This window comes from Panicum virgatum, chromosome 1N, assembly GCF_016808335.1.
Source record: "Panicum virgatum strain AP13 chromosome 1N, P.virgatum_v5, whole genome shotgun sequence".
NCBI classification, from domain to species: domain Eukaryota; kingdom Viridiplantae; phylum Streptophyta; class Magnoliopsida; order Poales; family Poaceae; genus Panicum; species Panicum virgatum.
In genome coordinates, this window is record NC_053145.1 from 1,137,645 (window position 1) to 1,156,477 (window position 18,833).

At 42.9% G+C, this 18,833-nt stretch overlaps 1 long non-coding RNA gene across 4 annotated transcripts; it reads right to left on the reverse strand.

The window, feature by feature from the left end:
• Positions 1–11,906: 11,906 nt before the first annotated feature.
• LOC120653892 lies at positions 11,907–12,760 on the reverse strand. 4 transcript variants are annotated; one of them, XR_005666886.1, is made up of 5 exons: positions 12,661–12,737; positions 12,367–12,560; positions 12,232–12,285; positions 12,049–12,137; positions 11,907–11,959 (listed from the first exon to the last, which is right to left on the reverse strand). It is a non-coding gene; the product is annotated as an uncharacterized LOC120653892 (long non-coding RNA). The 4 variants fall into 4 exon arrangements; XR_005666885.1 differs by having other exon boundaries at positions 12,485–12,560; positions 12,661–12,728; XR_005666883.1 differs by having other exon boundaries at positions 12,367–12,760.
• Positions 12,761–18,833: the final 6,073 nt, after the last annotated feature.

Sequence of the window (18,833 nt, forward strand, 5' to 3'; positions counted from 1 at the left end):
GGGAAAAATCTTCGGTTTATGGCTCCTTTGAGTTGTTTTGTGGCTCATAAATGTTTGTATAGGTTCTCTTGAGCGCTAGATCTAAATCAAAACCCTTGAACCAAGTCCCTCTTGATAGTACGACGTTCCTATACTCAAATTTCAAAATCAAAATCTAATTTCTTGAGTAAACTTGAACTTCGCTTTTTCATTTTCTTTTCGAGGGTCGTATATCGTCACTTGATTCACCTATACATGTTCACCACCTGCACACATGCTCAATTACACGATTAAACGGACATGTGTTTTGTCATTAACCACCAAAACCCACTTTAGGGGCCTAGATCACTTTCAATCTCCCCCTTTTTGGTGATTGATGACAACTCACATGTAACTCATTTGATAATCATAAAGCGAAAAAACATCTAGCATATAAGAGCTCCCCCTAAATGTATGCCATTAATTTTGAATTTCAATTTTGACTTGACATGTCAACAATTGGCATATTTATCGAGAGAAACACAAAAGCTCTTATAAGTTTTACAGCGGGGTGAACAGGTGAGTGCCAAGAATATGTGTGATGCATATGACAAGTTATCCACTCAATAAAAAGTGTATCTGTCAGCTGGACCCGGAGACTCCGGGTATATGTCCAGAGACTCCGGTCAAGATATCCGGAGAATCCGGCCTGTAGCCCGGAGTATCCGGCCTTTCTGAACCAGAACACAGAAAAAACAGAAAAAACAGAAAATCCACAGCTCAAATATGTCACACACTAGCAGAAATTTCTTAAAAAATAACTCAAGTTCGACAGCTAAGCACAGAGTAGCACTCATTACAATGGATCTCACACCACATAGTCCTTATGAACGATCAAGAGAGTTTTAAAACGAAGTGGAAACGACATAAGTTCGATACAAAGGCTACACATGCCCAAATGAGTACATATATGGCATTTTCACTCCCCCTTTGTCATCAAGTGCCAAAAAGGGAATGAAAAGACGCAAGAAGTCCATCTACTCATCATTTTCATCTTGGGCGGCATCCTCGGAGGTATCCTCATCTTCATCGGAGTCGGGGTGCTCACGACAGCCTAAGGGCTCATCTTCTTCGGTCTCCTCATCCTCATCAAAGATCTCTTGGCTACTTGGAGGAGCACGGCGGGAGGAAGAAGTACGGCGACGAGGAGAACGGGGCTGACGACGAGCACGTGGAAGTGGAGCATGAGTAGCGGCAATAGAGGCCTCATCGGCGGCATCCCACTCAGCAAATGGATCATCAAAGTCCGGGAGCTCGCAGTGAGGATCCAAAGGAAGTCCCAAATGACCCCGAATCTCATTGATGGACCTTGAGTTCTCATGCACATCATTTGCAATATTTCTACACATTCCAAAAATGCTGCGGAGGGCCCTCTTCACAAAGGAATCATGATGACGGTGACGAGACGATGAAGAGGCACCCACAGAAGATGGAGCAGGATCATGTCTTGGATTTCTTGTTGCACCGGCATGAGCGGGAGGAAGAGGTGGTGCATCACCTGAGCGGGCACGCAAGTGGAGAGGCTCATGCTTAACTGTCTTCGGAAATGTGACCTTGGTCACCCTCTCTATCATATACATGATGTAAGGTGCAGCAGGAAGGGACTTCTTGGCTTCAATCATAGTCCTTCTTAGCTCATTCCAAATGAAGTCCATAATGCAAAAAGGTCTACCACTTGGCAAAGTCCGGGCTAGAAGATTCACTGCATAGTATCTAAGTGCCACCGGATCACCATCCTTTGCATCAATGGTTGCTCTAAAGAATTGATTCATTGCATAGTAAACCGGCAAGAGATGGTTTGCTTTTCCTTCTTGAGCACAAATAGGATTGTAGAACAAGGTGGGTACTTGATATGTCTTGAGTTGTTCCTCCACATGAATAGGATCTCTCTTCTCATCCTCAGTGCCAAGTCCAAGTAATCTAGAGAAGGTCATGTAATCCACTCCATATTTTACTCCTTCGGTGGTCCAATAAAATGCAATCTCATTTTCATCATAATATAAAGAAGAATGAAATTGACCAATGATCTCTTCATTCCAATCATAGCGAAAACCCATAATATCATAGAGACCTATCTCCTTGCACTTTGCCATAGCCTCATTAAAGAATGGATCCTTCATGTTCTCATAATATTTCCAATCCACGTACTTGCAATGAACAATGGGAGCACGAGACTTACGCATCACAACTGAAGAATAGAAATCTTCGTGAAGCTTGCACCAAAAGCGCCGCTCAAGACCTTCACTCTTGTCATATCTGTAAACTTTCTCTTTGCGTGCCTCCCTAAGTGCCACATCTTGCTTGTAATAGTTTCTTTCCATCTCTACTGTGAAACCAGGCACTATCCCAGGTCGATGAAGCCTTGGAATGTTAGGATAAGTGCGCTGCCCGGGAGGGTACTCAACTACCAAACGAGGAGGGGTCTTAGGACATATGTCATGAGCAATACCCTTGCTTGTTGGAGTTGGACGAGATGGAGGAGCTGCTGCTCGGCTTTGCAAAATGTAAGGAGCTTTCCTTGGCTCCTTAGAACTGCTCCCAGCGGGTTCCTTCCCGGCACGATGATGTGGACGCAACTCCCTTGGAGGATTTCGAGGAGCATCTTCCCTTTGAGTGTGAGGATCATGACGCCTCTTTTGTCTCCGTTGCTCTGCGTCCTCCAAGGACTCACCAGCGCGTGGCCTCACCATGCCTAGGTAGATAACAAAGATCAAGACCAGGCTGGATAGAATTTGGAAGAAAAAGATGTGCTGGTGGAGATCGAGTCCGGAGACTCCGAGTATATCCCCGGAGACTCCGGCCCAGAGGGTCCGGAGTATCCGGGTGTATATCCGGAGTATCCGGACAAGAGCACCTGAAACCCTAAATTTCAAGAATCTAAGAATTTGACCATGGGATTTGAATGAAACTAGAGAAGAATGTTCCTACACATGCTAGGAGGAGATGCCCTAAAGATTTTTCAAAGAAACCTACAACATTGGGAGATCGGGTGATCCGAAGTTCAAAAATACCTTTGAAACTGTTGAGAGCGCGGGAACTTCAAATCCAATGACTCCCCGGAGTTTCCGGAAGGGAGGAGAGTCTTCTTTCAAAGATTTACGAGTTCTTGATGCTTGGAAGAGTGGAATCGCCCCTAGGGCGTGAGTGGGAGAGTGGAGAGGAGAGGGGGCGGCGGCTGTGGTAAAAGGAGTGAATGTAACGGTTTACCCCGACCCCCTTCGGTATATATAGTAAAAACCAGATATCCGGAGTATCCGGCCCCAGGGCCGGAGTATCCGGATAGTCCGGAGTTTCCGGGCCCTGGGCCGGAGACTCTGGCTCCCCCTGAGACTCAGTAGAAAGAAGTTCAAAAGAACTTGATCTAGATGGATTTGGCTAAGATAGATTTTGAAGATCTAATGGTGTGAGAGAAATTACTCAACTTGAGATCAGCCAATAATCAAACAATGGAAACAATGATCTCAAGTGAGTAAAGTGAAGAACCAAGCCTTTTATAAACACAAAATCACCCAAATTTTTGAAAGTTTTTAAGAACTTTTCATTTTAATAATCACTTAATCTATGATCACTCAAGTGTATGCAGTAATTCAAGCTAGGTTACGAGAATCCAAGATGTTAAGTTCACTTCTCAAAGCACAAAACCTTGACTCATCTAGAGGCTTAGTAAAGATATCGGCAAGTTGCTCGTCGGTGCTTACATGTTGTAAAGCAATATCTCCCTTAGCCTCATGATCCCTCAAGAAGTGATGACGAATGTCTATGTGCTTTGTTCGGGAGTGTTGTACCGGGTTGTTTGCTAATTTGATTGCACTCTCATTGTCACAAAATAGAGGAATTGCATCAAAATGACAACCAAAGTCACTCAACGTTTGTCTCATCCACAAAAGTTGTGCACAACACGCACCGGCGGCGACATATTCGGCCTCCGCCGTGGACAAGGCTACCGAGTTTTGCTTCTTGGAGCTCCAAGCTACTAAAGACCGGCCAAGAAATTGACAAGTCCCCGTAGTGCTCTTTCGATCCACTTTGCAACCGGCATAATCCGAATTGGAATAGCCAAGTAAATCGAAAGATGAGCCCTTGGGATACCATAAACCAAGGTTAGGAGTGAAAACCAAATATCTTAGGATTCTCTTAACTGCCATCAAATGACATTCTTTCGGATTAGCTTGAAATCTTGCACACATGCACACACTAAGCATAATATCGGGCCTAGATGCACAAAGGTAAAGAAGGGATCCAATCATGGAGCGATATACCTTTTGATCCACGGCCTTGCCATCTTCATTTAGATCGAGATGCCCATTGGTTGGCATGGGTGTTTTGATGGGCTTGGCATTTTCCATATCAAACTTCTTGAGCATATCCTTGATGTACTTGGTTTGACTAATGAAAGTGCCATCCTTGAGTTGCTTGATTTGAAATCCGAGGAAGAAGGTCAACTCGCCCATCATAGACATCTCAAATTGCTTAGTCATAATCCTACTAAAATCATCGCACCAAGTTTTGTTAGTAGAGCCAAATATAATGTCATCGACATATATTTGGCACACAAATATATCTTTATCAACTTTGCGAGTGAAAAGAGTAGGATCGGCTTTGCCTATTTCAAAGCCTTTCCTTAAGAGAAAGTCCTTAAGGCATTCATACCATGCTCTAGGGGCTTGCTTGAGCCCATAGAGTGCCTTATGGAGCAAGTAGACGTGGTTTGGGAATTTTGGATCTTCAAAGCCCGGTGGTTGCTCAACATATACCAATTCGGAGATTGGTCCATTAAGGAAAGCACTCTTCACGTCCATTTGATATAGCTTAAAATCATGGTGAGTAGCATAGGCAAGCAAAACACGAATTGATTCAAGCCTAGCTACGGGAGCATAAGTCTCACCAAAATCCAAACCTTCTATTTGTGTGTAGCCTTGAGCAACCAACCTTGCTTTGTTTCTTGTCACCACGCCATGTTCATCTTGTTTGTTTCGAAAGACCCATTTGGTTCCAATGATATTTTGCTTGGGTCTTTCTACTAAGGACCAGACTTCATTCCGAGTGAAGTTGTTCAATTCCTCTTGCATAGCCATCACCCAATCCGAATCATCTAATGCTTCTTCCACCTTAAGAGGTTCCAAAGAAGAAACAAACGAGTAATGTTCACAAAAAGTAGCCAAACGAGATCGAGTGGTTACCCCTTTACTTATACTTCCAAGGATATTATCCACGGGATGATCCTTTTGAATTATGTGATGAACTCTTGGATGTGGAATGGAGGATTGATATTGGATTGGTTCAGCTTCTCTATCATCTTGAGACTGATCTTGATGTTGAATTGATGCCTCAGCTTGAGTGTCCCGGATACTCCGACCTGGAGTCCGGATACTCCGGTCAATATGTCCAGAGTCTCCGGCTTCATATCCGGAGTTTCCGGGTTTTGCAGCGGATGTAGAGGTAGATGGCCCTTGAAACATCAACACATCATCATCGTCATTGTCCACTTGTTCTTGAGGTTTTATTTCACCAATCGCCAACTTCTTGATAGCTTGACTTGATGATTCTTCCATTCCTACAACATTTTCAACTTGCTCCCCTTGAGAGCCATTAGATTCATCAAATGTCACGTCACACGCTATTTCAACACAACCGGAGGTTTTGTTGAAAACACGATAGCCATGAGCATTTGAGGCATAACCAAGAAGAAAACATTCATCAACTTTAGGTGCAAATTTAGAGTTCTTGGGCTTCTTGTTAAGAATGAAGCACTTACTTCCAAAAACTCTAAAGTAAGATACATTAGGCTTTTTACCAAGTAGGAGCTCGTATGCCGTCTTGTTCAAGATCTTGTGAAGATATAGGCGGTTGATTGCATGACATGCCGTGTTGATTGCTTCCGCCCAAAATTTATCCGAGATCTTGTACTCATCTAGCATTGTTCTTGCGGCCTCGATGAGAGTTCTATTTTTCCTCTCAACAATTCCATTTTGTTGAGGAGTGTATGGAACCGAAAATTCGTGACCAATGCCCTCTTCATCTAGAAATTCTTCTACATTAGTGTTCTTGAATTCGGTGCCGTTGTCACTTCTCACTTTCTTGATCTTAGTTTCAAATTCATTTTGAGCTCTTTTTGCAAACTTCTTGAAGGTCTCTTGCACTACACTTTTGTCATGCAAAAAGAATACCCAAGTGAAACGAGAATAATCATCAACAATGACAAGGCCATATTTGTTACCACCAATGCTAATGTACGCCACCGGGCCAAAGAGATCCATATGTAGAAGTTCAAATGGCTTGACGGTGGTGACGATGCTCTTTGATGGATGTGGAACACCAACTTGCTTCCCGGCTTGGCATGCACTACATACACGATCTTTCTCAAAAGAAACATTTGTTAGTCCTAGGATGTGATCCCCCTTTAGAAGTTTGTTGAGATTTCTCATCCCAACATGAGCTAGTCGGCGATGCCATAACCAACCCAAGCTAGACTTTGCTATCAAGCAAGCATCAAGTTGAGCCTTCTCTTGAGAAAAATCCACAAGATAGAGCTTTCCCTTGAGCACCCCCTTGAAAGCAACGGAGTCATCGCTTCTTCTAATGACGGTTACACCCTCGTTAGTGAACAAACAATTGAAGCCCGAATCACAAAGTTGTGAGATGGACAACAAATTGTAACCAAGTGACTCAACTAAAAGAACTTTTGAGAGAGTGAACTTTGAGTTTAGATTAATGTTACCGGTACCAAGCACTCTTCCCTTTTGATTTCCCGCAAAAGTAATGAAATGATCTCCACTTGATGCGGTTATTGTTTCGAACATACTCCTTTCTCCGGTCATATGATTTGTGCATCCACTATCAATCACCCAAGTTGATCCACCGGAGGAGTATCCCTACAAAACAAAATTACTCTTTTCTTTTAGGTACCCAACAATACTTGGGTCCTTTAATGTTAGTCACAAGAACTTTGGGCACCCATACATGCTTTTTCACTTTTGTGTTCCACGTACGGTGTCCTACAAACTTGGCAACCACTTTACCACGGTGGTTCCTTGTCAATACATAATCGGCATAAAAGGATACATGAGATGATTCTTGTTCCTTGATCTTAGTTGGGTTAGAGGCCTTGAACTTATCTTCTTTGAATGAGGATGCAACGATCTTAGCACCCTCATCACATGTTGTGCCTCTCTTGATGAAGTTGACATGACCATTTTCTTGAATTACATCATTTGTCTTATGAATGGGAGTGGTCATGTTCACTAGACCTCCTTGTGCACCCAAGGCGGTCTTGTTCTTGTTCTTGGTAAATGGAATGGCATGTGGAGTTCCTTGCCCATTCCTACCAAGTCCCTTACCCACTTCAAACCCAAACTTGCTCATGTATCTTGACCCAAATCCCTTGGTGTGTTTCTCAAATTCACCTACCTTGTAAAGGGAATTTTCTTTGGGACTTGAGTATGTGATGGAGCCTCTTCTTGCAACAAGTGAGTGAGTCTAGAGATTTCTTTCTTCATTGCATTCATCTCAACATGGTTAGTAGCACAAGTTTGAATATCAATATTAAAGCACCGTGCACATCCATTACTTGTAGAGGGACTAGATGAATTAGATGTCTCTTTAGTCTTAGAAGTACTTTCCCAAAGAGTATTAAATTGAATTTCAAGTGTCGTGTGATTAGCTTGTAAGCTTGTCATGCTCTCTTGAAGTTTCTCATTATCCTTCCTTAGGAAAGTGTTAGTGTCATTGACAAAAGAAAATTTTCTAGTCAAATCATCCACTTTTTCTTTTTCACTAGAGAGTGACTCTTTCAACTCAAGAAGAGTGCCATCCTTGACTTTGATTGAGTTCACAAGCATCTTATTTTCCTCCCTTTCATAGGCGAGGTCCTTTTCAAGAGCCTTGAATTTTTCTCTCTCAAGTCTAAGCAATTCTTCTTGTGTTTCAAGAGTCTCATCCGCTTCATCTAGTTTCATTACTAATTTCATCATTTTAGTTGCGGCCCCTTTACCATACTTCTTGACTAGTTTAGCAACTTCTATTTCATTATCCAATTCATCGTCCGATGAGTTTGGAGATGTTACCTTAGAGTTTTTAGCCATGAGGCACATGATAGGAGATTCATCTTCATCATCGGTGAGATCTTCAAACAAGCTTGGAGGATGTGGAGATGACGCCTTGAAAGCCATGATTGCAACATCTTCTTTCTCGGACTCACTTTCTTGTTGTGAATCCCATTCTTGACCAAGATGTGCTTCTCCGACTTGTTTCTTGTATCTTGATCTATCTCTCTTGAATGTGCTTTCTTTGGTGTCTTTGTTCTTCTTCTTCTCTTCCGAGCAATCGGCAATGAAATGCCCAACTTTGTTACACCCAAAACTTGGCCTATTAGACCTTCTTCTTGGCTCATACTTCTTATTCTTTCCAAAGTTTCTAAAGTTGCCTTTCCTTAATGCTCTTGTGAAGTTCTTGATAAAGAAAGCCATTTGCTCATCATTAAGCTCTTCATCATCATCACTACCAGCGCCTTCATTTTTTGAGGATTGGTTTGCCTTTTCTTTGTCTTTTGATTTAGCTTGAAGTGCCAACCCACTATTCTTGGCCGCTTGTTCTTGAAGCTCGGCTAGATCTTGGTTAATCTTGACTCTCTTTAATTGATCATGGTGAGCCTCAATTCTTCCAAGTACATTCTCGGCGGTGAAGTGCTTGAATCCTCTTTCGGCTCTAATCAAGCTAGGTAGAGTAACATCCCTAGCCATATACACGGTCAAGAGCTTGTCCACAATCTCACGGTCGCCCCACTTGTCACCACCAAGAGATTTGATTTGATTTGTGATTTTCTTCATGCGGTTGTACATCTCTTTCACACCTTCATCCTTCTTCATGGAGAACAAGCTCAATTCATCTTCTAAAGTTTTGATTCTTGATTCTCGTACTTTCCTTGATCCTTGATGGTTCACTAGGAGAGTGTCCCAAGCATCTTTGGCGGTTGGAGCATCCTCTATCTTGTCAAACTCTTCGGGACTCACGGATGTGTGTAGGATGTTCAATGCTTGGAAATTCCTTTGTAGCACATATGCTTGAACCGGGGTTGGAGTTTCATCTTCATCCGGAATTTCACAACCAACTTCCACAACTTTCCAAAAATCCTTGTGGATTGCATTCATATATCCGAACATCTTAGTCTTCCATTGATTATACCCGGTACCATCAAAGAAAGGTGGCTTGCCCATGTGAATTGATGCATTATGCTCACTAGGTAGAGAAAAAGTGTAATCATGAGCAACTCTTCTATAATCACCTTTGCCTTTTGACTTTGATGAGCTGCCCTTGTTTGAAGAGCGTGGGGCTCTTCTCTTGGAATCGGTGTCGGAGTCATCACTAGAGTCAATGATAACTCGGGAGCTAGTCTTTTTTCTTCCTTTGCTCCTTCTTCTTTTTCCTCCATGCCTTCCACTCCTCATAAGACATCTCATCATCGGATGTCTCTTCTTCACTTTCTACTCCACCATTCTTATTCTTTCCCTTCTTGTTGTTGTTGGATGGCTCTACATTCTTGTCTTTGTCTCTTTTATCACTAGGATCACATTTTTCACCTTCATTAACCGGAATCTCTTGATTCTTTTCATCATCCGACATCTTGACCTCTCCGGACGGTTAAGCCCTTTGAATGGAGAGCCAAGCTCTGATACCAATTGAAAGGATCTTAAGATGCCTAGAGGGGGGTGAATAGGCAATCTGTAATTTAAAACACTTAACAAAAGGAGTCAGACACAGACTAGCCCGGATACTCCGGGTATATGCCCGGATACTCCGGGTTTGGTGGTCCGGAGTATCCGGAGCTATATCCGGAGTCTCCGGGTTTGAACAACCTGAACCGAACCTGCAAGAATCTCTGTATGAAAAGTAGATCGAGCTAGAGAATGAGTACCAGGGGTTCCTTAAGGTTGATATCCAACAAATAAAGTTCACTAGAAACTCGTGAGTGAGTAGATCGAGCTCAAACCCTAGAAAAGAAGTCTCACAAGCAAATGACAACGAAATTAAGTAAACTAAGACAAGGAGACAAGGATTTGTTTCTCGAAGTTCACACCCGAAGGTGCTACGTCTCCATTGAGGAAGGATTCGAGAGACGGTGCTCAAGAACCCCTATGCTCCTCTCCCAAGGGTGAGATCACCTCTCAAGCCCAAGGTTACTTACTATGGATTCCTCGGTGAGGAATGGAGATTACAAACTTCTTGTGCAGCTCACAATCTTGGTTGAGCAATCACAAGCACGCCTAGCCGTCTAGGAGCACAAGGCTCCAAGAGTAACAAACTTGAATCCGCGGGCTTGACCAAAACCAAGCGCTCAAGAGATGGGAATGAGGCTCACTCGCTTGAATCCTTGCTCTTGCTTGCTTCTCACTCAAATCCCTCAAGGGAATCACTCAAGAATGGAGAAGGGAGAGTGAAGGAGCTCTTTTTGGCTTAGGTTTGAGTTCTGTTCGTTCAAAATGGCAAGAGAGAGGGCTGAAGGGGTATGGAGGGAGTATTTATAGTCTTCAGCCCAGAAATAGCCGTTGGGCGAAAGGGTACCCGGAGACTCCGGGTATATGCCCGGAGACTCCGGGCAACCCTGAGTTTTCAGCCCAGAAACAGCACCCGGACACTCCGGGCAATGGGGTCCGGAGTATCCGGCCCTATACCCGGAGTATCCGGGTCAGGCAGGGAAAAATCTTCGGTTTATGGCTCCTTTGAGTTGTTTTGTGGCTCACAAATGTTTGTATAGGTTCTCTTGAGCGCTAGATCTAAATCAAAACCCTTGAACCAAGTCCCTCTTGATAGTACGGCGTTCCTTTACTCAAATTTCAAAATCAAAATCTAATTTCTTGAGTAAACTTGAACTTCGCTTTTTCATTTCCTTTTCGAGGGTCGTATATCGTCACTTGATTCACCTATACATGTTCACCACCTGCACACATGCTCAATTACACGATTAAACGGACATGTGTTTTGTCATTAACCACCAAAACCCACTTTAGGGGCCTAGATCACTTTCAGGTTGGTTAGTGTTTGTTTGGTTTGGTAGATATCTAGAGAGGTGGTTGGCAGGACATGAACTATATATGAACTGTTTGAGAGTAGACAGTCTCATTCCAATCCTCTAGTTGCTAATCTACTTTCATAACCACATCAGCCGCCTGATCCCCAAATTCATATCTATCCTAAGTCCGTAACCTAAATTTGTGGCAAAGCTAGGCAATTATGCAAATCTACAGAGTACACCACACACCTGAGATTCAGACCAGCAGTCTACACAACAAGTTGTGGAGCAGCTTGGTTTGGCATCTCGGCAGGTGGCGGCGTCCGGCCTGCCGCGCACCCTGGCGTGGCCTCGCCTCGACCAAAGGGGGCACTGCTGGCGCCCCCCGCTCCGGGACGCGTTGCCCCGATCTCCCCTGGCGCCAGCAGGATTGGCAGCTTCTTTCCTCCCCCTCATAAGAGCATCTCCAAGAGTTTGCCATATTTTATTTAGCATATCTTGTGTTTTGCCAACTTCTAAAAAGATATGCCAAGTAAAAAAAGAACTTATCTCCAACAGTTTGGCATAATTCACTTGCCAAATCCAGATCTAACTTACATCAGGAACCCTGAGAGAGAAACAAAATTATATTTATGCCCTTCCACCTCTTGAAAACTTAAATCAGGAACCCTTCTCTGTTATTTATTTCTTTTTTCACCCTCCCACCTGACTAGAAACCACGATGCCAACCGCGCGCCGCGCGCGTATATTTATGCGCTGGAGGCTGGTTTTTCCCAAGTTGCCAAAAATTGCCAAGTCTTTTGCCAAACTGTTGGAGGAGTATTTTTAACGTTTTTGCCAAAAATCAAAGATAGCAACTCGATTTGCCAAACTGCTGGAGATGCTCTAAACAGGTTTGATTTCCCTCACACATCCATCCTCCAGATTATGTATCAGCTACAAATAATACATTTATCAGTACATAATAAAACAAGTATAGCATATAGATGAAAGTTATCCAGGTAAACGCAATGCATAAATGGCACCTTCAATATATAAGGATCATTTCATGGCCCTTTGTTTGATCCAAGATAACCACCCTTGTCACTACATGTGCATGAACCACCCAGGAATTCTGGCAACACAATGTATAAGCATGAACAAATGTCAAGAACTTAAGGTTGAAAATATCTAGAGAATGAGTTCAGATGAATGCCATCTCCACCTACCTCGAGTCTATTACTTCAAGAAGCTTGCTCTGGTAGTTAGTTCGAACCAAGAACCTACAGACAGAAGAAAGATATATATGTATGTTATAGCAAACAAATGACATCTAAGAATGGAACATAATTCCTGGCATTTACATGAATCTTGGATGACATTTTTGGGTCAATGAAGCCCTTCACACAGATCAACTTGAACCCACTGCCAGCATTCACGATAACACTATCAATTGAATACCATTAATGATAATACTATCACCTCAAGGATGGTGTCGGCTCCGAAGTCCTTCCTCCATTTCAGCATCTCCGCACCGAACTTCTTGGCTTTCAAAAACCTGTGATGAGACATTTGTCTGGCAAGTTTAGATCCTGGCATAGTGGCATTTACAAAAAAACAAAAAAACGATGCAATTTTCAGAAACCAAGAACACAGACCCTTTCTTCCCCCACATACCAGACATAGCGCGGGTAGGAGATAACCTTGCGACACAGATCTGAGTAGGAAGAAACGGAGCAGTGGCCCAAATCTCAGGGCCAAAAAGAGATTAAATAATGGAAATCCCCAAATCCCCAAAACCTAACCCGAAGATTGAAGAAATCCTCACTGTGCGCAGCAGTACGCGGCCAGGCACGGGCGAGCCGTGGAGCACTAGGGAGGCCGGAGGGGCCCGCTGGCCCGGTGCGCTCGAAGGCCCGGAGGGGGAGATGGAATCCCGGCAGCTGACCGCGGCATCGAGCTTGGAGGCGCCCACACTCGCAAGTGGGGCGTCAGGTGGCCGCAACCTCCGCGCGTCACGGCGGCCGCACCCGGCACGGTTGAAGGCGGTGGCGCCCCCACCTTCGCCGCCAGCGAAGGGCCTTGCCTCGGCTAGCTGCGCGGCGGCGGGATTCGGCCAGTTGCGGTTCCGCTGCCGGATCAACCTCAGCCGCCACCAAATCGACCTCCGCCACCGACGAATCGATCTCCGCAGCCTCCAAATCGAGCTCCACCTCCATCTCTCTGGCTTCCTATTTGGAGACCCGGAGGCCGGAGGTCGCTCCGTCCGCGGGGCCCGGCGTCCGGCTGAGGGGGCAACCGGTGCGCGTCAGGGCGGAGGGCGCCGCCGGCACGGCTGCGGCGGACCCGGAGGCCGGAGGCGGAGCATGGGGAGGCAACGCATGAGGCGAGGAGGTGCAGGACAGGTACCGTGTTGGGATGGGGAGGCGGCATCCGGGGGGCGAGGACGGAGCGGCGTCTGGGGTGGACCGGCGGCCAGGCGTCGCGGATCCGCCGGGACGGCGCGAACGGTGCGGAGCTGGGGACGCAGATCGGCGATGGGGCCGGCGCGGATCCGCCACGGACGGAGCGGCGGCACAGCTAGGGCGGAGTGACAGCAGCAGTGTCGCGAGGGCGCCAACGCCGTAACGAGGGCGGAGCGAGGACAGCAACCCGACGTTGCGCCGCGACTCCTGTTTTTTGCGATAGAAGAATCAGCGGAGATCGGGGAGGGGGTACCGTGTTGAGCGGGCAGGTGGGTAGACAGGCGAACGCTGCCAAAAAAACCGGCGGAGGGGGGCGCGGGATCGCGACTCAACGGGGATGCGCGATGATTTCAGTCTGCCATTCTCCCCTGTCAAACATTCGGTGTGTCCATGTGGGCCCAAAAATAGAACTTGTGAGGTGGGTATGTGAGCTAGTTTTGGTGAGAAGTGTTTTAATTTCTATGAATCCTTATAGTATAGATGCATGAACGAAATTGGAAACAAAAGAGGTTTGTGTGGCTAATGAGTAATCTTGTTGTACAAACAATGCTAACCCAGTTAATTAATATTTTATTCTATGTTCAAGATATCCACACGTAGGACATAAATATAGCTGTTAAATTACGCTTTAGATATGAGATCCGAATGCGTCCAAGTGTTCTGGTGGTGACACTATTGACAGGTACGTACGGCAGCCAATGCAAGTGGATATATAATATGTTACGGACTTGGACTAGACTCATTCCCGTTTTATTTGCTGGATCCTTTTAGTTTTGTGAGCGACGCTTTACTTTATATTTGGGGGTAGTTGTGATGATCCACAGGACTTGAAACAACAAACTAGTTCATACCCCAAGTCTTAATCAAAATATCTACCTTTTGTGTTACTCGCAAAGAAAAAAAAGAAGATGTATCCACCGTACCACTTGTGGACAAGAAGCCCAGTTTACTAATGCTACTTTTATCAGCCATGCATACTAAATGCAACATGAATGGATAATCTATCTTAGTTACTTTAATGTTTTTGCAATATTGCAATCTAGGCCTTGTAGATCCTCGATGCCACACAGACGTGACACAGAAGCATGCATGCAATTGATGATGCATGCATGCAGAGTGGATAAGAAGAGATAGGATCGAACAAGGAAGTGGCCCACGCACAAGGATCGGACACTGGTCACTTGGAGGAGGAAAAAAAAGCTACCTGTACTGCAAAGATTCGATGAGGAAGGGGACGTACACGCAGGCATATCATGCAGCGGATCGGATGCAGCAGGGATCTATCAACATCTTTTGAATGGGATGCAAATCGGTAACTTTGATGTACCTCCAACTTTATAGTACTATTTTTTCTAAATAAGATTTTATTTTGACGAACTAGTATAAATATTTAAATTATAAAGGATTGAAGGTGCACATAAAAATCATCCGAATATAGGCACTACCAGAAATCGGATATACGCCGAGTGTAATATATTTTGCCGAGGGCTTAAACACAGGTACTCGGCAACGAGCTCATTTGCCAAGTGCACGAAATAATACACTCAGCGAACGAGTGTCTAAAGCGGAGCACTCGGCAAAGAAGAGGAATCCGGTAGTGAGAGAACGACTAACGAGTCACTCCTACCAATGTAAGATCGAATCGGTGCAGGCTACTCCACTATATGCAGAATCAATATATATAGTTGAGTATATTATTGCGTTTCTCCATTCCAAATTATACAGCATTTGTTGTACATCTAAATATGTGTTATGTTTAGATACATATACATGTACACATACGTTCGATTGACGGTGTCCACATATGTGTACGTGTGGGGGTTCTGGCCGGGATTAAAGATGCACAAATCAAAGAGTGTTTGACTAATTAATGTAGTAATAGTGGCATATTGTTATACAAATTAAAGAGAGAGGGAGGGGCTTGGCGATGGAGAGCAAGATTAAGCAATTTGAGTAGACAGCGAATGGGTTAATCAGGACAGGATTATTGCAGCTAGCAGAGATGTGTGTGTGAGAGAGATGGTCAGGGGTATGGTTACGTGTGCTCACGTACGCCTCTCATGCAGGCGCCCAAAGAGATCATCGATCGACCCCCTGCGGCCACAACTCTGTGGTCGCCACCTCCTTGCATACATTTGCTACATCGACAGCTTATAATACGTACTAGTAATTTACTTAGAGCAAGGTTTATGATACAACCTGCTGTCGGCAGTAACAAAGGCCATGTCAGCCTAGCCCGTGTTTAGATGCAAAAACCAAAATTCCAAAAAAAAAATTCCGGCACCTGCATGGAGATTTAAATCTAGACGAAATAAAAAACGCATTGCGACTGCTGTCTGTAAATGGCGAGACGAATCTAACGAACCTAATTAGACTGTAATTAGATGCTAAATTGCTACAGTAATGCTACAGTAAATGACCTCTAATGACAGATTAATTAGGCTCATTAGATTCGTCTCGCGATTTACAGACGAGTTCTGTAATTATTTTTGTGATTAGTCTATATTTAGTACTTCAAATATAGAAAGATGTTTTTTCAAAAATTTTACATCGCGCAACCAAACAGGGCCCTAGTGGTGGTGGCAGGTCCCGCCATCTTTAATGCTCTCTATGCAATATGAACCCGTGTGAGAGCCTATCCGTCCACTTTTTTGTCGGTGATTCGCTCGATTATTTCTCTCTTCTATTTTCTCTCTCTCCCACGTTGGATTCCACTGGCTCAATGCCACTTATAATACTTCTCTTACTATGTTAGTCATATTTTCTTCTATTATATTAGTTCTCTTCAACTTAAACCAAGAGTAGTACAAGTCTTTCCCCTTATACTCCCTCCATCTATTTATATAAGATGCACACGCATATCAAAATTCAAACTTTGCAATTTTTGACTAATAATTTTACTATTTTTTACAATGTAAACTTTATATGACTGGATTTATAATCAAATATATTTTACCATGATTATAAGTTTGTAACCAAGTGATATAATATATGACAAATGAATGATCAAAGTGTTACTTGAAAGAGAGTGTCATGTTATACTATACTTTATAAAAATAGGAGGGAGTAAGTGGTAAAAGGCTAAAAGCCACCACTCTACGTGCCGAAATAAAGAATAATCTTGTCGATGTCATCCGCACCAAATAAGTCAGTGACCATATATGATGATGGAATAAAGCATTCAATGGTTTCCCATTCTTTTCTCCGCGGATATTTCGTCTTCGACTGTACTCGTGCTGATTTATTTGGACACTTACAATACACTACGGGTGGCACAATATAATACACAAGTTTCTTTCCTTTTTACTCCTCTCTCCTCCTCCTCCTATCAGTTAATAACATTGTGGTGAAATTAAGTATGGGTAAGTAACATAGCATTTTCCATACCGATATCTGTTATTTCTGAACTTTAGAGATAGTGAAAATTCGATTCATGCCACCACAACTCCGTGAAATTGGGTTTCACGTTGAAAATCATGCCACTCAATGGCATCGATTTCAACATGAAATCAAAAATCGTGAAATTGTAGTGGCATGGATCCAAATGACCCTTCGAGATAACACTTTAATAGCCGACATAGTCCGTTAGTTAGCCTATAATTTATTCGCAGGACATGTAGGCAAAAAAAAAAGGAGAACAGAAGAGGCGGCGTAGACTGCACACTAGACCACCTGGTTATTCTTCCTTTTTGATGCTGTGTACGCACGTGCCACAAACTGGACCACACGTTCAGATGTTGATGCAGTACTGATGCTCCCATTGATTATTCGCACCTTCCAAATGAAGTCAAATAGGGCAGGAAAACAAAACTTTCAAACTGACAACAAATCAATTATTCTCTACTGAAAACAAGTGTCTAAAATCTGCAATAAATAAACGTAGGTTATGCGGGTAGTTCTAAATTATAAACTATTTTTAAATTTCTTAGAGATATAGTTATTTTTGCTATATATCTGGATATACCGTAAATCTATATAGTAAAAACTATATATATAGATCTAGAAATTTAAAACGAACTATAATTTGAAAAGAAAGGACACTAACAAATTTGAACAAACTTAAACTACGGAGATTTATAACAAACTAATTACTTCAATTTCAAAATTGATTAGCTTGTTCTAAACGAACGGAAAGGATCGGACGTACACATCCACTATATCATTAATGTGTATTGAAAAAATGATCTGATCAAAAAAACTAAGGCCTTGTTTAGTTGCGCTGTATAAATTTTTTGAAGTACTAAACATAGACTAATTAAAAAATGAATTACAGAACTCGTCTGTAAATCGCGAGATGAATTTAATGAGCCTAATTAATCTATCATTAGAGGTTGTTTACTGCAGCATTAATGTAGAAATTTAGTGTCTAATTATGGTCTAATTAGGTTCATTAGATTTGCCTCGCGATTTACAAGCAAACTGTGCAATGCGTTTTTTATTTCGTCTAGATTTAAGTCTCCATGCAGGTGCCGGAATTTTTTTTGGAATTTTGAACTTTGCAACTAAACAAGGGCTAAGGCCTAGTTTAGATCTAAAAATTTTTTGACTAGAAATATCACATCGAATGTTTGGATACATGCATGGAACATTGAATATGGACAAAATAAAAAATCAATTGCACAGTTCGCGTGTAAATTGCGAGACGAATCTTTTGAGTCTAATTGCACCATGATTTGATAATGTGATGCTACAGTAAATATTTGCTACTGATGGATTAATTAGATTTAATAAATTCGTTTCATTGTTTATTACAGATGGAATTTGTAATTGTTTTGTTATTAGTATACATTTACCACTTTAATGCGTGTCTAAATACTCCCATCTAAACTGTAGGCAATAGCTAGGCCCTGTTTGGCTCCCAGACTTTTTTCATAAGTCCCTATCACATCAAAAAGAATCTTAATATTTTATAGTATTAAATAAAATTTGTTTATAAATGTTTTTAACAACTGAGTGCTAATTCGCGAGACGAATCTAATGAGCCTAATTAATTCATAATTTGCTACATTGATACTACAGTAACCATTCGCTAATCATAGATTAATATACCTCATTAGATTCGTCTCGCAGTTTAGCCCCAGAGTTCTGCGGTTAGTTTTATAATTAATATTTATTTAATACTTTTAAATACTAAAAAGTTCCAGTGACTTAAAAAAATCCCTGGAACCAAAACAGGGCCCTAGTCGTTCTGTTTATAATAATCAATATAAACAGCATTCATATTCCCGATATAAACAGCATTCATTTTCTCCTCCGCGGTGAGTAGAGATCGATATCATCAATTCATCATCCAGCTAGCGGGGCCAGCCGACCGCGAATCTTTCCACCCTGCTGGGCGGACACGAGCTCTGTTTGCCCATCGGGCG